Below are 22432 nucleotides of genomic sequence, written 5' to 3'. Positions count from 1 at the left end.
TATTTGTTTCAGATGGTGTCAAGCGTGTGTGGCAGCAACCAGGTGAGGAGTACAAAGACAAGTGTGTCTTGCCTACAGTCAAGCATGGTGGTGGGAGTGTCATGGTCTGGGGCTGCATGAGTGCTGCCGGCACTGGGGAGCTACAGTTCATTGAGGGAACCATGAATGCCAACATGTACTGTGACATACTGAAGCAGAGCATGATCCCCCTCCTCTCGGAGACTGGGACGCAGGGCAGTATTCCAACACGATAACGACCCCAAACACACCTCCAAGACGACCACTGCCTTGCTAAAGAAGCTGAGGGTAAAGGTGATGGACTGGCCAAGCATGTCTCCAGACCTAAACCCTATTGAACAGTGTTGAATTAAAATGATTTAATTCTATGAGTGTCTATACATATTAAAAATATATAACTATTATATATATTTACAACATTTAAATATATTATACAAATATATTTAATATTAATGTCATTACAATTAAAAATGTATTAATATATATTTGTTTATATTATATGTAGATATATATATAGATATATCACACACATACACACACACACACAAGTATAGTATATACTGTAGATAGATAGAGATATAAGGTATAGTATAATATTACTATCTAGTTCATTTGTTCTACTAATTTTTTGTCAATACATTTTAATAAAAATAATTTATTTATCGTCATGATGCACATTTTCATCTTGTCTTTATTGATTAAATAAAAACAAACCTATTTGTTAAACATTTTTGATGACAAGATCAACACTCTTTCATCAGAGTGACAACTGATTTTCTTTAACAAAAATTTACCACCTACACCAGGCCTGAGCATCTGTAAGTGCATTCAAATGAAAATATAATTTGTGCAAAGCCCATAGACAGGGTGGCAGAGAGTTTGAGGAATATCACAGCAGCATTCTGGCCTGTACTTAAGCGGTTTTGCCTTAAATGAGGCGTAGCAGAGCAGGGCTGATCCAGCTCTCTGAAGTCATGGAACACAGTCTGGCTGTGGGAGGAATGTTACGGGTTTAGGCTTGAACCATTTCAGCTGCTTCGTACATATGCTTTGGGTGTTATTTTAATCTCTGCTGTAATCACGAGGTATCACACACCCCAATATCATATCAGAAGGATACAACCTTGTCCAGCTTGCCCGGTGTGCATGTGTCTGTGTCCTTGCGGTTTTGCCAAGTACTATGTGTTTCTTCGTGAGTCAGTCTGTCTGTCTTTGTGTGTGTGTGTGTGTGTGGACATGTTCAAGAGCTCATATGGACGTTTTCCAGGTTTTCGTCTCAGCTGAAGCACAAATTCACCACCCTGTGAGTCACATCCGGTAGCAGGTCTGTGGGTCTGTTTTTGTGTGTGCTTTAACATGAGCCTGAACACACTGCAAACTCTCCCTCCTGTCACTGAATTCATAAAGAGTTCTATACTACAGTAATTCTTCTGTCAATGCTAATCTGTGTGTAAAGGAAGGAAAATATGTACATAAATTAACTCAAACATTCAAATACTTCCAATTTTATATAATTGAATGAGAGTTAGAATTTAAACCTTAATTCTCAATTGTTTCTGCAGAGCTATAAAAAGATCTGACTATTAAAATGTTCCTCTAGAATGCAAAGGCAAGAGAGGACTGATTTTTCAACCAAGTAAACAACTAACTCAGATAAATCATACTCAAATACGTTTCCAGAGCTATGAAAGAATAATTTTCATGTCATCCCAGGTAGAAATTAAATAATAATAATAATAATAATAATATTTCTTAAATAAAATATTAAATAATACTCAAAATACAAGATGAAGTATTATTATACTCAAATGTCCAGAGATATGAAAAATGTAAAATTTCATATAAAATAAAAATATTTGATATATTATCAATCATTCTAAAATAAAACTCAAAATATAAGTAAAAATATAAAAAAAAATTATATATTTTATATTTATATATACTTATATATTATATAAGAAGAAGAAGAAAAAGAAAAAGAAGAAGATGATGAAGAAGTAATAGTAGTAATAGTATTATACTCAAATAAATGTCCAGAGATATGAAAGAGCTTCCTCTGGCCATTCAAATTCTCATATCAGCCCAGAGACTGATTTTTTAAAATTATAGATTTTAACATCATGTATTTAGCCAGATAATTAGGATCCATCTCACATCTAAAAACAAAATGTCACCACAAAAAAAGTGATATATCAGCGCAAGCAGCTACAGTCTGCTCTGTCCATACTGATCTCAGGCATGTCTCAGGCTACGAATAGGCAAATAGATGACACAGCTCCTGAGGACTTAAAAGGGTGTGTGTGTGTGAGTGAGTGTGTGTGTGTGAGTGAGTGAAACATGACAGACAGCCAACAGTGAGTCATTCTATAACCAGCTCAGCAGCTGTTGCCTTATCAGATGAGGCAGAAATGCACATTACACATGCACAAGATACACACGTACACTCACAAACAACTAATACCCGTTTTACAACGAGTTTACTTTATTAAAACACAGACCAGATTTTACTTCCTGCCACATCTGAGGACGTTTACTACACAGTTTAGAGATGGAACATCATCTGAGTGGATAGTAAAATGATAACTTATTACAGAAAGGAAAATATCCTCCTTTCAGAATCACTGAACTCAAAGTATCACAAATGTAAGTGATGACATTAAATACAGCTGATAAAAGACTGCTATCAGCAAATGTGAACCTATGCAGTTGGATTATTTATTAATCAGGGACAAAAAGTCATTCAAAGTCCAACATCGATGCATTTCTACGGTCAGCTTGACCTCAGGGTGTAAATGGACATGATAAAACTGGGTTTACTATATGACTAAGGCAGTCCGTGCTGTAGGTTGGATGTGTTGACTCTTTGCTTGAGGTTGTGCTATGGTTGCAGGTTTAGAGATTAGGCCTCTGATCTGTTTTCAGTAAACGGGAGCCGCTTTTACACAAAAGAGACACCAAAAAAAAAAAAAAAAAAAACACCTTTCCCCACTCTCGACCTCATCACATCCCCCTCACAAGCTATTTAAAGAGACGTCTTGCACATGTGTGTGTGTGGGGGTTGTTGTAGAAAAGTTGGTGCTAAAAGAATCTAAAACTAGAAAAAAACACTTAATGTATGTCATATGTACAGTGTCCATCCCTGACACACTAAATATGACAATCCCAGTCACACATTTCTTTAAAACAGGTTAAGATGTGCTCATTAACTGTTATAATGACAGATAACTACCTTAAGAACTATTTGAACAGGATTACTTTTCTAATTTACATGTCATGTGCACCTATTAACGTATGACGTCTGTCATTTCAAAGTAATTCAGATAGGATGAAAAAAATCTAGTAATTGACATAAATCATTTCTAAAAGTAAAAAAAGATCTTGCTTTTGAGGTAGGGCAGATGGGCGGATGGATGGAGCTGATGAAAATGTTACAAAAAAAAAAAAAGGATGGATGGAGCTGATGAAAATGGTTACAGAAAAAAAAAGAAAGGATGGATGGATTTACAATGTACAATTAAAACTGTTTAATTTAAAGTAATTCAGAGTACTACTGAAAAGTTGGTTTAGGATTAATATGTCATTTATTTTATTGTTGCTGTGTGAGAAAAACATAGACCTGTTTTTCTCAGTATTGAAATCGCAAAGCACGTCTGCAAACCTCAACCTAATGTCCTCAGGGGAAACTAGTCCCATCCAACCGGGGCAGTAAGTCAACTATCACTCAGACTTGGGTGTTTGTTGGGACATGTACCTGTCAGCTGTAAAACAGACTCAAGCAGAGGATGGGAGGGGGAGCACGAATGAGAAAAATAGCTGTGGGTGTGTAATATGGCAGCTGTGAGGACGACTCAATGACAATAACAGCCAAGCAGAGAAGAAACTCAAGACAAAGCGGCTCCTGCCCTCCACAGGTTTATCAGTTTTCACTTAATCCCCATCACCCGGAGTCAACAGATGCTCAGAAGGCCCTGAAGCCCAAGCAACATCACACATCATGCCAACTTCAATTACTTTTTTAATTATTGGAGTGTTTTAGAAGAAAATACTATTTTAGTTTAGTTTTTCTACTTCAAAATTTCACATTTAATTCAATGCATTTCTTAATGTTGTAATTATTTGTGATTTTTTATCATGTGTGAACAGAACCCATTGAACAGGTTTAAGATGTTGTAACATTGCCGGAAAAGATCCACATTGATGTTATATGCGTGAATAAAGCCGTACAATTAACGGTTTGGGCTCATTATTGTCCAAGAGAGACAATCACAATGTTCTGTTGGGGTACAAGAAATTTAGATTGTGTATCCACATTAGACAGAAGCTAAACTGAAAGTGCTTCTCTTTATCTACACAGATAGACAATGCATCAACTGAATGCTGTTAGAGCTTATCTGAGTATCTTAATATAGGATTCTTTAACCATGTGGATAGACAAATGAATCAACTGTGAGAGATTATGTTACTTTCTTAACATATTAATATATGACTTTAATAGCTGCTTGGTGAATGTAGAAAGCCATTGATTGTGAGATTTGGACAAAATAAAAAAAAATTATAAAATAAAAATACATTTTTAATGAGTTTTTAGTTGTTTGTTTTCCAGTATAAAAAAAAAAAAAAGACCAGGGGAGCTTTTTTTTGTGCTTAAAAAAAAACAAGTTTTCATTATCATCCCTCACTTTCTCCTCTTGTCTTGTTTATAGGCTTCAGTCTCTGCTGACTGAATCAGTGATGAGACATGCAGTGACAGAAAGAGACAGGTGTGCACAGTTGAGGCAAACTCTCACGGCCACAGAACAAGGTGTGTGTTAGACAGACCCACCCTCAAACTCCATTCCCTGCTGACTTACCTCTGATCTGTCCATTACAGTACACACTATTGCACAAATAATCTCAGCAAATGAATTAAATTAAAGACTGAAACAGCCATAAATCATGTTTAAACATATGGGTAGAGTCACCTTGAGTACGTAATCCACAACAGTGATGATTCTGCCAGCCGTGGATATATGGATGCTCCCACATTTAAATTTACAGCACTTTAACGCTTTCTGGGAATTAATCCCGAGTCACATGTTAAATAACAGTGAAACCGTTAATCAGTCCTAGTGGATCAATCCGACCTTTTCTAACAGTCTTTGTCAGTGTCTCAAATTAATTACCGGTCCTGTGACTTTAACAGTCCAGCTGTGTCAGAGCATCACAGCTGCTTTCTCACAGGTTTGCTGGCAGTGACTAACTTTCTTAATTATTCAACACATACGTGTTTATACAAACAATAACATTAGTAGTATTTTTTTTTTTTTTTTTGTTCTATTAGATAATTAAAAAAATGGGGGAAAAATATTTTGGACCTTGGTGCCTAAAACTTAAGAATAGATGTCATATTTGACACAAATGAAAGCAAAGCTGCAAAGGATATAAGTCGGTACTGAATCATTAAAAATGTAAACAATACCAAAGCAGTGGTTGTCATGGTTTCTTAAAAATAGTTTGTGAAGGAACATCGTCAATTGACTAAATCCTAGCATATCAGCAGTTCTTGAGAACATATTCGCTTGCTTAATGCTTGACAAGACAGTCATTTCCTGAATCTGATTCATCTGAATGACAATACAACCATTATTCATCTGATCATTCATCTAGGAGTGTCTCAGGTATTCTACATTCTAAAAGATCATCCCCCAGTAGTCTATTTCCTGGTCTTGTGTTTTGGTGCTATTATTGGTGTTCTTCCCAAGCGGAGGTGTAAATTACTTGAGCATTAATCCAGTAAATTTGCACATTTAACTACAGTAATATTGAAAATGAATACTCAGGCTCATTTAAACTTCAAAGGGAAAAAAAAATTATATATACACTGTACTTTCTACTCCATATAATTTAATTTAGAATTCTTTATAAAGAGATATGGACATATATATATATATATATGACAATTTTACTATTTTTCATGTATTTTTGATCAAATAAATGCAGCCTTGGTAAGCATCAAAGACTTCTTTGAAAAAATGTTTACCAAATGGAAGTATTACAATCATTTGACAGATAGATAGATGGATAGATGGATGTAATACTAATAGTTGGTCAAAAACATGCTGCCTCCACAATTTCACAGAAAACTCCTCAGCTCAATCTTCAACAGCAGCACTCAAGAAATTACTATACGCACAGACACCTGTGTGTGTGTGTGTGTGTGTGTGTGTATAGAATAGATGACAGAGATGAGCCCTTAAACCCAGCAGTCTTACATGACAGCCCATCAATGCATATTGCGTTTCTAAACATCATTAAAAAATGAGACTGCATTATGCCGAGGGGTCCCAGAGGGAGATTCGGAAAACTGAGTGTGGGAATTCCAGCTGATGTCTGAGAGACTGAAAGACTCCTATCTACCTTCATACACAATCACAGACAAATGAGCACTCAAAACACCCACAAGTGAAAGACCATCAGAAGGACAGAGCGAAAACAAATGGGGGATGGGGGAAAGATAAGAGGAAGGAAAGGGACTGAATACAGAAGGAAGAACTAATGTAATTTAATCTTGAACATTGTGCTGCTCATCATATTTCAGATTGGATCTTCACCCGGCTGAAGGGTAGAGGTGTGCTTGGCTCAAATCAGATTTCAGCTGGGAAATTGTTCTTTGTTCAGGCACTGTTCTCAATCTAACAGCTGCCCAACAAAGTTAACTGGCTGGTTTGTTTGAAGGCTTCATAATAAGAGTTTAATTTGTCTGTGTCCTTTGCTTTAAAGGGGTCATATCTTACATTTTGTATATTACATTCTTCTCCAGCAGGTTCACATTTTTTTGTTGTTATATAAACTTTATTTGGTTTTCATGACCATTTTCCACCCTCACTGACCCTTTAAATTAAACAAATTATTTGTTGTGGTTGTTGCTGCTTTAAAACTACACACAGCCATTAATAGCATAAGGTTTGATAGACTTTCCAACATTTTAATGTCATTTTTAGTTGATCTGTTGTTTAGGAACCACAATATTTATCCTGCTTCTCCCTTACAACTTCACCACGACTGCATGGGCCAAACTCTCGAACACTCAATATGCGTTTTTGACATAAAAATAGTTATGATCATTTGTTAAAGTTCAGTTGTCTGAATCAGAAATTTTAGAACAATGAAGACAAATGTAGTAGTCTATACCAGCGAGAATAATGGTCATTTTAGATGACCTTTCGGATATAATCTATAATAACATTAAACTTATTTCACATTTTCTCTAAACCTTAATTGGATGTTAAGGCACCTCCAATTCTGGCCAAATTAAAGCTACGTTGTGACTTTGCACATGTTATAATGTAAGCATCATTAATGACCCCTTGCGTTTAATTAAAAAAATAATAATTAGTGAAAATTAGTTATTGATTAGTGAAATGATAGAATGATTTAATAAAAAAATCTGAATGATTAGCAATTGTCTTTAATTGGCCTGTTAAGCTAAGCCCTCAAATCACTTCTTATTTAGTGGTACAGTAGGCTATTGCATGATTTTATGTCTAATAGTTTATACTTTGCATAAAAGTTTGCAATTAGTTTTTAAAAGGTCACATTACATTCTTAAGGGCTCTACGCTTACTTTTCTTAAAAAAAAATTAGGAACACCTTCTGTCATTGACAGAAATTAACCTTCCCATTATAAGGCAATATTTCACTCCTTAAAATGTTTTATTTTTTATTTTTTATTTTTTTATTAACCTTTGTAATGCCTCTAACTTTATTAAATGTCATCTTTAGTGGCAATTTTTTTTTTAGATTTATAAACTTTTATTTTAATAAAAAATAAATTCAATTAAAATAAGATACAATCAGGAAGAATAAGTAACTAGTCAAATGAACTCCGCATCAACAATTCATCTTTGCATGGCACAGAAGAGCACAAATGTGGCATTACAGAATATTTACAGACTTTTTGACAAGACTCAGGTGGCATTCATGCATTTCATAATAACAACGTTATGAGATTAATGTTTTAAATATAAAGTTTTGAATATAGAATTATTAAACGATTTAAATGACTAAATTAATACTTTAAAAATGAAACTGAAACCGTCAGTAGGTGGCAGCAAGTCACTGCTTAGTCACGGAATCATTCATTCAATCGATTCATTCAAACGGCTGATTCATTTAGGAACGAAGCAAGTGACTCTTTATGAACGGGTCATTGAATCATTGACTCAATAGATTTGTTCAAAAACGCAGATTCATTCATAAACGAAACAAAGCCGTTTGCTTTGGAGATGCGCAGCAGCTCAGCTGTTACTTTGTTTGGAACTATTTTCGTTGACAAAATAGAGCACAATCAGACAACAGTGTTCCTAAAATTTAAGTCACTTAATACTAACTTCTGTATAAAATCAAAAATTTATAAAACTGTTGTAAGTTAAATTTCACATTTGCCAACCCTTTATAGCTAATCATTAAAAGCTGTCACTCTTAGTTCATCTCGATCTCAATGAATGAAGCTCTCTACACTGCACAATGGATCTATTATTTACATCGTCTCTACACTTCGTTTGTTATAATGGACGACAAAAACTGCAGTCAGCTTTCACAATCTGTGCTGTGAGGAGTAGGACGCGCAGCGATAGAGAAGCATTTCTATTGGCTGCAGTCTGCTCTTGACGGCCAATCAAACACGGCATTGCGCAGCTAACCATAGACACAAATATCCCGCTACATTTTATTTAGTCTGCATTGTGCTACGGTTATATGCAGAACTGGGATCGCTTTCGCAGTCTTTCGAATGGATAAAATAAAGAAATTACTTTAATTTCAAAATAAACCTAACCAGTTGGAAATGAAACGACGTCCCCCCTCGAATTTAATTGTGACTTTATATCTCACAATCTGACTTTATTTCTCAGAATTACCACTTTATATTTCATAACATATTTTTCCAAGCTTTCTCACTCAATTACCTTTTTTTATCTTTTACTCAGAGGCGGAAAGAGAACTATAGAGGCTTCTATAGTTTTGTGTTCACCCAGACAGCGATCCCTTATGTCAACGAAAACCTAATTTAACTGAAGGATATTTGAGACCAAGAAAACAAATTAGATGGCCTGGCAGGGAAAGAACTAGAGAAGGATTTAGGACCCCACCGCCTGCGGCACTTTTGGTCTTTTATTTCATGTAACTTCTGCCTTTTTCTCTTTTTCTTTCTTTCTCTCTCCTTCTAATTCTATCATTCACACATTGTTCTTCTCTCCAGCCCCGGACCACAGGTACCCACCCGAAGCCTTAAATACCCCAGAGAGGTTAAAGGTCATGCATTATGGAGCTTTTGTTCCAGTGGTTCGTGAGAAAAAGAGTCATGGAAACCAGGGCGAACACGTCAAATCAGTGTGTATGCCGATACACTGACCTCAGGTCAGTGCCAATGAGAGGTCAAGCCTGACCGAGCCTGTGTCTCAGTCTAATTACAAAGAAGGGAGGAGAGAAAGGAGGTCAAATGTGTTTTGGCCAGTAAAGTGTCATCACTATCAGATATATGCACATGGGAAGAAAGTCATAGTTGTCCATTTAATGAAATGTATATGCCTTCTGGGAACAGTTTAGTATGGAGAGGGCATTGTCAGCTTTTTTAGATGAGTCAATGACATGATGCTAATTTTTTCTGGATCTATTATTATTATTATTTTTTATATAAATATATATTTATAGATAAATATGCAAATATATAGATGATATAATAATAAAATATAAATAAAAAAATAGGTTTATTAGTTCATATTGTACAGTATATAATGTGTGACTGCACAAAAACCTATTATACTTATGATATATAATAACATGATATTTATGAGTTAAGAATTCATTATACTTGTTAAAACACTTTATGCTTTGAAAATATATATTTAATAATGAGATGTTTACACTAGCATATATTCAAGGTGTTAGCAAAATTATGACTTTGTTTAAAATTTTGACCTGGTATTTATATAAATTTTAATCTTGTTATGCATCTCATTTTTACAACAACAATACATTCAAACTTTTCTTGAAAAACAAGTTTGCAGTTTAATTCATGGCTTCGCTTCAGTGTCCCATGTGACTAATGCGGGCTAAACAGAACCCCCTGCTAGATGGTCTGTGAAAACAACTTTTTAAAATGCTAACTGTAGAGCGCTTTGAAGATTAAAAGCTGTTTACGGTTAGATTGTGCTTTGGTTTTGCTCTGGGTTTGATAAAGCTCTCATGGTCTGCTAAAACAGGAGGTAACCATGGCTTCTTTGAAGACATGTGGGCGTATGGCTTATCAAAAAGTCAAAAATAAGATTCAAACAAGTATAGACATCCCTGGTAAAATTACAGTGAAAGGGTGCAAGATAAAGGTGGAAAAGCAAATCAGTTCTGTGAAATCAGATTCAAAGGATGGAATTCTTTAGGATTCTTGTAGGAGGACGAAATGTAAAGCAGCACTTGATGAGATTACGGGGAAAGCCATGATTTCCAAATGCCTCGAGTCTCTCTGTGGCACCAATCTGAGTATTATAATTCTCAAAACTCAATCCTTCAGATATTCAAGATCAGTCATAATTATAACTCATTAAAATTCAGTATTTCAGCTCCGATATGGATTGTGTCAGCTGAAGAGCTTTTGTCAGTTTCAAAAAGGCCAAGGGATTTCCTTTTGAACCCAATCTGTTTTTGAATGGTGTTGAATTCTGTCTTCCGAATGAATGAAAGGCTGGCAGATTCAATCTCAAAAGCCGTAATCTATTCTGGTTTATCATACGGCAATATCAAACAAATTAATAAAGGGGGCACAATAACAATTCAATTGGAAATCTGTAGTTTCTCTCACAGATGCACAATCCTATCAATACAACCCAGAGACACGAATACTAAATACACCATTGTTACATCATTTCCATAGCAACAGTTCGAATGTTTTTTCTTTTATTCATGGTAATTAAATGGAAGGTTGGATTATCCACTTTCCCTCTGAAGTGCAATTAAACTCATTTCCATTTTTCTTCAAATCAATAAAAGAAAAAAAAAAAAAAAAAAAGAATCAAGCCATTGTGTGATGCGTTTTGAAATTTTACATGCAGATAAAAGTACAAAGAGCACAAGCAGCTGTGGGCATATTTTTGACTCACTATGTGTCTTTCAAGTTGTCTTTGTGTTTTTATTTCAATCAATATATCTATCTCAATGAAAAAAGGTATTTATCAGTAATGTGATAACAGCAACTAGCACATATGCTAACTCAGTCATTACCAGTGCAATTAAAGTTTCTTTAGATGGTGCCTCGAATTGAATACATACGATTAAACAGAAGTGAACACTAACAGCCAATGAAACAGTTTCTGTGGTCTCGCTATGGGAATAACTAGCACAAATTGCCAGTGATGTCGCTGTCAATACTAGACATTCCCAAGAGCATGATAATGGCTTTTTTTATGATGGTTACCTTAAAACCCCATCTACTGGCGTACAGGCCAGCTGATTTGAACCTGGCCTTTTCAACATGGTATTGTCACACGTTTAGCGATATATAGAGAGGCAGATCACAACTCAGGTTTTTAGCTTTAAGAGAGCTGCAGTGATAACAGCCATAGAAAGCATGGATTATAGACAGCAGCTCTATGAACACAGACTACATGACCTACTTCAGATGTGAAGTCTAATTCGGCGAGCGAACGAGCCACATATATAATATTAAGACAGATAGACACAAAAAAAAAGTCTGTCATTTGTTCTCTAGCACCAACATAACTCCTTTCCCTTTCAACTCTTTATATTGGACCGTTCCCTGTAGGAACACTGCCAACTTAGACATTATCAGCTAATGAACTGCTAAGCATTGTTCGTTTAATATGAGACAAAGCATAGAAATAAATGCACTGACAAAAGCAATGATCTCATGGAGGAACTGTGATCCATTCTGCTTGGGTTATATAACAAACAAAGAAGCATATGTTATTAGTATTGAGCCTCTCTTTCACTTGCATAATGCAAACACATGCATAAGAAAATACATGTCCAGAATAAACAATAACAGTATATTTATCGCTTATGTATATTGTGTATCATGAAGATACACAAGTTCCTCCAGAACATGCATCCACTGACACAGGCAGTTTAAAACATGTCTTGAATATGCTTGTTTACCATATTTCAGCCCGAATCAAGCCAAATGTTCCTTTGGAACTGAATTTTGTGGTTAAAGTTGCTAAAAAAAAAAAAAAAAAAAAAAAAGGGCGTTTTCTTTTTTAAATACTATTCACATAATGTCATAACATTCAGGTAAAAAAATAACTAGACTTCCATCTGTTCCTCAGACAAAAGCGGTCCTATGGCTTCAGGAAACTTGGAATACAGGGCTGTTTAAAATGCTTTTATAATTATGGAAGAGAGCATTGTGAACATTTTTCAAAATATCTTCTTTTTTGTTCCACAGAAAAAAGTGAGTCATACAGGTTTGGAATGACACGAGGGTGAGTAAATGAAGACAATTTTCATTTATGGAGAAACTAAACTGTCAATCTGAAAGACATACTGGAAAAATAATCAGGCATCTCATTTATTAAAAAAAAAAAAAAAACACACATTGTCCCATTCCCAAAACGTCCTGCACGGGAAATGCATTAAGGAGACAGTGATGTCATGCTGTGGATCGATATGATGGAGGTCTTAATGTAATTCAGCTGGAATGGTACACGCAGCACTGAAGGGCGTATTTGACTGCAGCTGCAGTGTTCCCTTTATTAACACACACACACACACACACACACACACACACACACACATTACAGACCGTCTCACGTGTGAGTACGCACACACACTTAGCCAAATGCTGTCATGTGTTTGAACCTAGTCGGGGGTCATGTATCTGAGTGCAGTGGCCTGATTGCTTGATGATCTCACCTCCAAGGTCTTCAATAAAAGATAGCACAGAGAATGGCCACTGGTTGTGTGTATCAGCATGTGGGTTTGGCGTTTTAATACACCAGTGTATTAAAAATTGCATGTAATCCAAAGCACTTTGTTCTGCCATCATCATAAAAGACACTGTTTTTGTCAAACGCTCTCTTTCCCTCTAACTCATCCTCTCTTACTCATCATAACGTCACCTACTTCAAATATTTATTAACACGTTTGTCACGCTAGCCCACAACCAGCATACATCTGTGAAAGAGAGATTGTGTGAAAAGTGAAAAGGACAGAAAAAGCAAAGAACAAAATGAAAATGGCTTTCTTTCTTGGCTTTGACACAAAACAAAAACACAGAACATATTAGCTCTTTTCCAAACTCTCAATATCAACTGCCTTTAGGCAACGTAACTCATAAAACATTATAAGTGATGACATAAGCAAATAGTGCTACTTACTCAAAAGATTTCCAATAATGATGTTAGCATGCTGCTAAGCTAACATATGCACTAATAAGCATATGAAACAAACCACACACTCAAATTATGAGCAAATCTCCAACTTTAAACTAGATTTATGCTATTTTCATAAATGTTTTTTAGTATTCAAAGACTGAATCTGCATTTTGGTCAACTCGTCTACTATTTTGTATGATTCTTTTCAATAAACTATTCACAATGCAGAAAGGATACATGTGATTTTGCCAACACACTATCATGGCAATTCGTAACTATATTATGTTTTGGCAAATTTGTGGATAATTCATTTGAATGTGTATGATCTCCTTACACCCTAGTGACAGTTAGGTGTAGGGAAATCATACATTTTTATACAAATCCACGTTGTACAATAGATATATTTTCTTTCAACATCAATCTTTAATCTTAATCTGTAATTCTATTTCCAAATAGTGTTTTCGATGCGCAAACATGCTGTCTATGTATAGGTAGCTCACAAGCTTTTGAAACAAAGCAACTGTTTATATACAGAGTAGGCGTTAAAGGAATAGAAAATGCAGCATGTATTCTTGCTTTAGGCATTACAAGATCATTGCTGTTTCTCTTTCACAGCCTCTGCTTTCCTGACTGCCCCGTTCCAGTTGATGCGCCCTTCATATAATACGCTTTCACATGCCATTTACATTAGAGGAAAACTGTAGGTGGAGGGGTGGGGGTAACTGGAAATGACCTTCACGCTGTCGGGCAGCAAGACGACAGTCGCTGTTTTCCACAGCAATAGCACAAGATGCACTAGTTACAGAAAAAACAAATCACGGTGCTCCATGGAAGTTCGTACTTATGAGTTGGAAAGTCAAAATTATGTGTTGAAATCACTGTGATCAGAGCAAGATGGTAATGCATCTTTTCCACAAAAAGTACAGCAAGAATTTTGCAAAATTTATGAAAGTGCTTTGCATTAATTTCTATGCATTCTAACATATTTGTAAAATATTGTATTTTGTAAATGTTAAAAAACATTTAACATTTAAATAATGAACCCTCCCAACTCAGAATCTCTTGGAAAATTCTGAGTTTCCCAACTCATACAGTAATTACGAATTACGCAATTTATATGCATTCAGTCTGTAAATATCTTTTCTGCCCATATTTAGGCAGAAAATATGATCGGCCTAAGTTTGCAGGTCTTAGGTGATTTAAGTTGGCAGTTTGACTAGTATAGCTAATAAGTGCCTAAAGCCGCTATAGGCCTAACCAGCAAACTAGTTTAAACTGGTTTAAAATGTTAACTTTTTTAGCAGTGTGGTAGAGTTAAACTTCAAACTGATACCAACAGAGTTTGAGTGTTGCATGTTGCTATGCTGCTAACAACATGCTAATAAGCATGCAAAATACATTCATGAATACTGGGTAAAAGTCTAAGCTTAACTAAAAAGTGTGAAAAATTACAGATATAAAAGCACAAGACCAATATGAGCGCATGTTATTAAAAGGGCACATCAACAAACTAGTACATCAACTAACAAACCAGCTTAGGCTTGTTTCTAATGTTTTTTTTCAGCAGGGTGGATTCTGTCTGAGCTATAAACATTTTCAAGAGGGGCGGCTGATGGTCTTTGTCATCGTCCTCAAAAGAGATCTCGTGCCCTGCCATTTGAAAGCACCCTTTCTTCAGCCAGTGGCAGGAGAAACCATGGCTGTCACATCATTCTTCCCTGCCCAAAAGCCAGATCTCAACTCTCACTAGCCTTGAGCCAAGAGACATGAAAAGACCCTCTCAAAAGAACAGGGTTACAGTCCAGAGCGCCAGGGCCTGCTAGAGGTCTTCATTGACCAGCACAGCAGACAACAACAATGACTGTCTGTGACTCAAAAACACCCTCCCCCTTCCTTTTACGGCCGCCACATTTGCGTAGTCCACGGCCCCCAGCACACACACACACACACACACACAGGCAGCCGCACACACACATCTGTAGTCACAATGCCTGCCTTTTCTCATGGCCCCCACAGGGCCTTCTGTTTGAGTACATCTCTCAATAGCCTGGTTATACCAGCAGCCAAATACCCACCTTCAAATAGTACATTCACACACACAAACAGCCGTCTGATAACCAGACACAGCTGGCACTCAGAAAAATATGTAGGCACGTGAGATGATTCCCATCAAAATCATGTTGTGACTCATGACACATGCAAAAAAACCGAGACCAAAACAACCTACTACCAAGAAACAAGAGAAAAAAAAAAAAAGAGGCAGAAAGCTAAGAGCTAACAGCTAATCATGCTAGTTCTTCTTTAACTGTCAAAATCTTCAGAAATGTACAAAAACATGACAAGAGTATGGAAAACTTCAAGCAAGTTTGTAAGAGGAACTAAGACGTAGCGCAGATACTTTCATTTCCTTGTTTGTCTTTACAACTCACATTCACGTGCAGAAACACGAACCTTAGCCTTAGCATAACAACAAACTGAGAAACCTGAGATCTAGGGGAGTGCACATGCACATGAACCGACATTTGTTATCTTCCCTTGTCATCCCAAACCCGTGTGTTAGCTAACTAGCGCTAATGCAAAGTTTGTTTTTATGGCTGATATTATCATCTCTGTTTGCATTTACTGTAGGCCAAGACCTGTAATGCAGAGATGAAAAACAGCCTGAGGACTTCAACCACAACCCTGTTCCAAACACACCCACTCGTACGGCTCTGTACGACTATACAGAATAAACAACATACCAACAACATCTCCATTAGAGGCAGAAATTGGCGAAAAACTTTCAATTACCGAGCCCACACAGGCCTCGTCACAAAGCAGAAAACGCAGTTGATTTTTTGGTGCATTAGTCACATATGGTCCATACTGAGCACTTCAAAAGGCTCATTCCCTGCTGAAGAAAACATGCTTAAACCAGCCTAAACCATCAAGTTTGTTGGTCTTATCTGGTTCAAGATGGTCTAAATATCTTAAAGGGATAGTTCACCCAAAAATGAAAATTCTGTCATTAATTACTTACCCTCATGTCGTTCAGAATCAGAATCAGAAAGAGCTTTATTGCCAAGTGTGTTTACACACACAAGGAATTTGTCTTGGTGTTAGGAGCTTCCAGTACAGAAGTAAAAACAGTGCAGACAACATATAATTAAGGTAATAAAAACACTAATAATGAAGAGAATAGACAAATTATAAATAACAGTAATAAAAATATACAGAAGAGAAAAAAAAAAAGTTCATAGACAGAACTGTGAATGTGCATATGTCCAATGTACGGATGAAGGTTCCAAACCCATAAGACCTTCGTTCATCTTCAGAACACAAATTAAGATATTTTTGATGAAATCCGAGAGCTTTCTGTCCCTGCATAAACTGCAAGGGTAGTAACACGTTCAAGGCCCAGAAAGGTAGTAAGGACATTGTTAAAATGGTCCATGTGACAACAGTGCTTAAATGTTATGAAGCTCTGAGAATACTTTGTGCAAAGACACTTCCGTGTCTTAATTTGTGTTCTGAAGATGAACGAAGGTCTTATGGGTTTGGAACGACATCAGGGGGGAGTACTTAATGACAGAATTTTCATTTTTGGGTGAACTATCCCTTTAAAATTGCCTAAAACCTCTCTAAAACAAGTTGGCAAACCAGTTTAGGATGTTCATTTCAACAAGATTGTTTTTATGGGTTTTAGTTTTTTTTCATTTCTCATGTACAGGCACATGCATGCCATTCAATAAGCAGCGCCATCAGGACAACAGATCTTTCTCAAAAACAAGCCCCCAGAGGCAAACACCACTGTGTGAGGACACATCTGTTGTGTGACACATTTTGCATTTTTTATTTTGACATACAAAAACCTGCCTAAAAACATATCACATCAGATAATTGCTAGCTGAGCGGCCTGCGTTTCTTGTGCTACCTGAATACTGTGGGGTGTGGCGGCCCTGTCTGTGCTTGTATATCACAACCCGAGGGAAGAACAGAGGCGATAATGCGTTTGCGTAGCCTAAACAGAGTTCTGTGAAATATAAACACTGAGGAAGGAAAAAAAATACCGGAAGATGTGGTTTTTTTCTACGGGTATTTTGAGGGCGTTATACCTGCTGAATCAGGGACTTTTATTTATTACCATAACAGGACTGACGGCTGATGGAAAATATAAAGTTTCAGAGGACTGTTAAACACACCGGCCTTCCTCCATTGTGGGCTGGTTGCGGTTTAAAGTGGTGGTGATGTGTATGTGGGAAGACTGTTAAGGTATTTTGAAGATGAAAATATCCACCCCTGAGTGTGTGAGTCATTTCACATGTGTGACAGACAGCTGGAATAAGCAGCTGTTCTTCCGAGAGCTCCGCACACACACATAGCTCCGTTCCATTGGCCTTCAGTTTTAATTTGTTGCAAGCACTGCCTCAGAAACTCGCAAGTCCTATTACAACATGTCTTGCATTGAAGTCAGAAACATAACATGAACGTAACCTAAAGAACAAAAAAGTAATTATATTGTAAACAATAAACCTAAATAACCACTGTATTCAAAATTATGATAAATATTCATTACTGTGTTACATAAAGTAGCCTAAACCATGAAAGTTAAGTCATTAACTTTACACTTACACAACAATTAGCTGTTCCGTACTTCACATCTTTAACTGTTTAAAATACAGCATGTAAAATTTAAATAATTTGAAGAGGTTTTCTACTGATGGGTCCTAACTGATATGGAACACAGCAAATAGTGCAAACAGCACACAGAAAACACTATTTAGTAGAGTTAGCATGCTGCTAAGCTAACAGTGTGATACTGTAGCAATCACTTAAAATACATTTCACACATAAATATTTAGAAAAACAGTTTAACTTTAATTAGATGTAACTATTTTTGAATAAATATATACACACCCACAGAGCTGGTTGCAATGCATTCTGGGATTGTCCTTCTCTGCAAAGTATACATGCAATACTGCCTTAAACTTCTTGACGCCTTTCACACAGAATGTGTTTTTGTATACCACTGCACTGCTAGACACATGCCTTTTTTACATCATCTTGCACTACCCAGCATTTAGAAACATAGTGCTTAAATTAACAATTCAACAGTAAGCGTCTCACATTTTTCATTGCAAAATCTGTGTAAATGGCCCCACGAGACACCTTCTTTCGGCTAAATTCTCGGCAAAAATATGTATATGGATTCAAAGCCTTCTTTCTCCAGCTCACAGCTGTTTTTTGAATGCATCTCCCTGACTTTAAATAAGCTTGAGGTCAGTGGTCCAAGACTGCCAGTTTCTCAACTGAACAGAGGCTCTCATTGAGGCCTATAAGGCTCACAGCACCCTGTAAGATGACATTTGACCTTCTGCAATGCTAACAATGCAGAGACTCAATCCCACAATGGATTGGCTATCTGGTTTATTACCATTTCACAGCACTTAAGAGAAATGCTTTGTCCAAGCAGGGGGCAATTAAAGAGTCTAATTTATGTGGAAAAACACATTCAGCACAAAACCAGAAAAATATCCTTATAAATACTTCTGGCAGGCGCATTCGTAATTGTTCAACTCGGCAGCACAAAGATTCAAGTCTGGAGATTTTTAGTTTTTTATATCACATTGATTTCACAATGTGCAATGAGGCAGCCATGCACACTTGTAATAAATAATTTCTGTACATATGGGTGTGACGTGTGAGTAGTTTATGAGAGTATGGTTAGACTGGTTATGCATGATAACAAGAACTGGCCTTCTCTCAAGCTTACAGCTTTCTAAGCCAGTGGTTATTGCTGCTAGACAGAACTGTTGGATCCAAAGTGCTGGATCTGACTCGACACCCTTCTGCTGTGCGTCAGCACTCAGACATGCCATGAACACACCTGTCAGGGCTGCTCCAAAACACAGGGAAAATGAATGTAAGTGAATCAGCACTGAGGCAAAAAAACATAAACACATCCTCACATGCAAGCGAGAAGAGCTGCTGGAACACCGACATGCCCACTTAGCCCCAGACGCTTCCAGGAAAACATCACTTCCAGGCTTTGTTGCTACAACACTTAGATGGTCTAAAGCCTCTCCCTGAACAGGCCCCAAAACAATTATCACAAATACAGACATGCATGCACATACTGGTCTACAAGCTATATTTAGTTTATGCAACTCTTTGTCTGTATATTTGTGTACATTAATTATTGTAATAAATAAATAGATTTTTTTTAAACGTTCAAAACTTTTGTATGGGTGCACTAATAATAAAAAAATGCATAATGTATACAGTTTAATAAAATTTAAACATTAAAAATGTTCAATTTACTTATATAAGAGTAACATATATAGCCTTCATACAAGCTTCTTGCATAACATACAGGCACGCACACAAACAATCTGTCTGTGTTGCCGTTTTATTGCAGGGCTCAATACGATAAGGTCAGAGATAAGAGATTAGTGCAGGAGCCAATAATCATCAGCCATACATGGATACATCATAAAGCAGCAGCTTAGAGACAGGACAGCTTGATCCATGTGTCAACGAGGCTATATAATGTACACAAACACAATCACATATGCATGAGGCGGCGGCGATGTCACGGTGTGCCTGCCGATCGGTTATTTCCACCTTTGCGTGGAATTTAGTACATTTTCTGCAACAGACACACACATATATGAGAACTAAAATGAACCTTATCACACACCTTATCACACCACTACATTGGATATATCTTCAAAAGCCTTTTTTATTCATTACATCCAAAGTACTATGGTCTATAATAACCTTTGACCCTTACACAATTTATGACAACAAACTCAAAATGGCTCGTGAAAGTAGTCAAGTGAAATACATTTTGGGGGTGGGGGATATGTAATATATATTTAAAAAATTAAGTATATATATATATATATATATATATATATATATATTAAATATAATATTTTATATATTTCTATACCTTAATTTAGATATAATTTACATATATAATTGACCATATAAAACATATACAAACATACATTTATTTATTTATATTCATTCAAATTTTCAAACAAATTATAGCAGTGACCTAATTTTTAAATGACATTTTAACATTGACAGATAGAGATCAGTGCATGATGGCACACCTATCTGCCGCATACACCATACATACAGCAAAACCAATCTGTAAAAAGTCAACTGCTGTTCAGAAACCAGCTCTTACAAAACAGATTTTATGCTTCAGTCACCAAAGTGATGTACAATCCTTGTGTGAACCACAGAAGAAATGAATGGCTGCAGTAAGGGTGGAGATGGGTGGTACAGTTAATAACCGGGGAATGGTTTACATCACTTACAAAGGCCTATACAAACATCTCAAATTGATGTAAATGACGACTGTCCTTTTATACTCATCAATTTTATAAATAAAGTACCTATCCTATTCCTTTCTTTGTCCGTCTTCCTACACCTGGTGAGCCGAATATAATGCTCCTATGACATGGGGCACGAAAGTCCTACAAAAGCCTCCAGCAATGACTGATTGGATAATAAAATAAAAATAAAAACAGCCATTTTCATTTGTCTTGCTTTCGAGGTCAACACAAATTAAACAAGGTTGCCCACGTTCTTAGCAGGAGCTCGTATTTCTCTCCACATGGCCAACTGGATGAAAAAGACAAATTCACTGCCAGTTCTAACGGGTCACGCTCTCTGCCCAAAATGACTAACGGGAAAGAGAAGATCTCCGGATGGAGTGACGGACCTCAAATGGCAAGACATGAGTCATAAAAGGATGAACAAACCCAAACTGGAACCAACAGCTGAAACTTGCAGAATTTTGTTATGATCATCAAATAATCAAAAAGGTCCACACTATTCCTGTTCATCCCTCAAAACATGTGCCTGTCTTCAATTATAATCAATACAGATATATTTGCTAAATTAAGAATTCTCCCAGTTCCTTTCCAACTACAAGAGTCATATGGCGGATGTAGACCTTTTAATAAACAAATCAATTAAATGAAATTAATAAACAACATCTAAATTCTTCACATTGAGTCACTCACATATTTGTATCACAAAATAGCACATACACAAACACTTATTTGTATATTTGTTTGCATAAGCACTATTTGTTTGCATAAGCAAATTTTCACAACATTTTACAAGCAAATATCAGCATTAATATGATTAAGTATTTCAAATAATCAGTATCAGTGAGGAAAATATCATTTAAATCACTGCTTAATGAAAAATGCGTAACTTAAATCAATGTAAAGGCATATGCTAATTTATAATTCGGTGCATTTGATGCAAAGAAATAACAAATAATAAAACTCAAATCAAATTGCTTTGATACATAACAACTGTTAATTTATTTTCAGCAGGGACATAATAATGACTACAAACATCGAGGGGATAATACCTCAAAAAATCTAATTAGTGGTCAACGGATATGGGCTTTCCATCATGATTTCTTGGTCCCTCAAATCCTAAATATGTGGGTTTCATTCTAGCTTGCTTACATGCTCATATGGTTTCACTCCAGTTTAGTCTAGCCTAGACTGACAGCACTGAATATGCTGATTGATGTACATAAAAATAAGCTGACAAGAAAATGTCCTGGGCCACACGAGGACACACTCACACCTCTTTCCATTGTATTGTTTGCGTACATACCTCGTTTCCTCCTTTCTCAGATTTCAGTACGTTCATTTGAACAAGGTATTTTGCACAAAACTGGAAATACCTCTACATACATGCCTTTGATGAAATCCCACAGAGGACTGGTGTGTACGTCTGAAACAAGGCCTCTATCCCTCAAGAGATGGACGAGTGAAGAAGTCCATTAACACCTGCAGACTGTGCTGCTACAAAAACACAAGGTGATGAGCTCAACTAAACATTAGTAGCAACAAACACTTTTATATCAACAACAAATAGTTAACAAGTTATACATACCACCAATGATAGACCTCTGAAACGTGAAGTTGCCTGTATTTGCATCAATGACTATCTATGACTATGGCCCTCGAATTTGATTGGCTCAGCGGCTGTGACTTTTCTGCGTTTGCGCGTTTCAGTCTGGAGGATTT

General features: G+C 36.4%; 1 protein-coding gene across 5 annotated transcripts in view; it reads right to left on the bottom strand.

Annotated features, from left to right (window-relative positions):
* wu:fc23c09 overlaps nucleotides 1-22432 on the bottom strand; it is an 88827-nt gene extending 66395 nt beyond the window's left edge. For 2 of the 5 annotated variants that reach the window (XM_058773248.1, XM_058773251.1), the window contains exons 1-2: nucleotides 22299-22432; nucleotides 22087-22207 (exon numbers count right to left, since the gene is read on the bottom strand). The gene's annotated coding sequence lies outside the window, so the exon portion shown is untranslated. The remainder of the gene's footprint in view (nucleotides 1-22086; nucleotides 22208-22298) is intronic. The other 3 variants (XM_058773247.1, XM_058773250.1, XM_058773249.1) reach the window with 2 other exon arrangements.

The sequence above is a fragment of the Onychostoma macrolepis genome, chromosome 04 (assembly GCF_012432095.1).
Source record: "Onychostoma macrolepis isolate SWU-2019 chromosome 04, ASM1243209v1, whole genome shotgun sequence".
NCBI classification, from domain to species: domain Eukaryota; kingdom Metazoa; phylum Chordata; class Actinopteri; order Cypriniformes; family Cyprinidae; genus Onychostoma; species Onychostoma macrolepis.
Note: the sequence above shows the minus strand (reverse complement) of the source record. Positions and strands in the feature narration are given on the sequence as shown.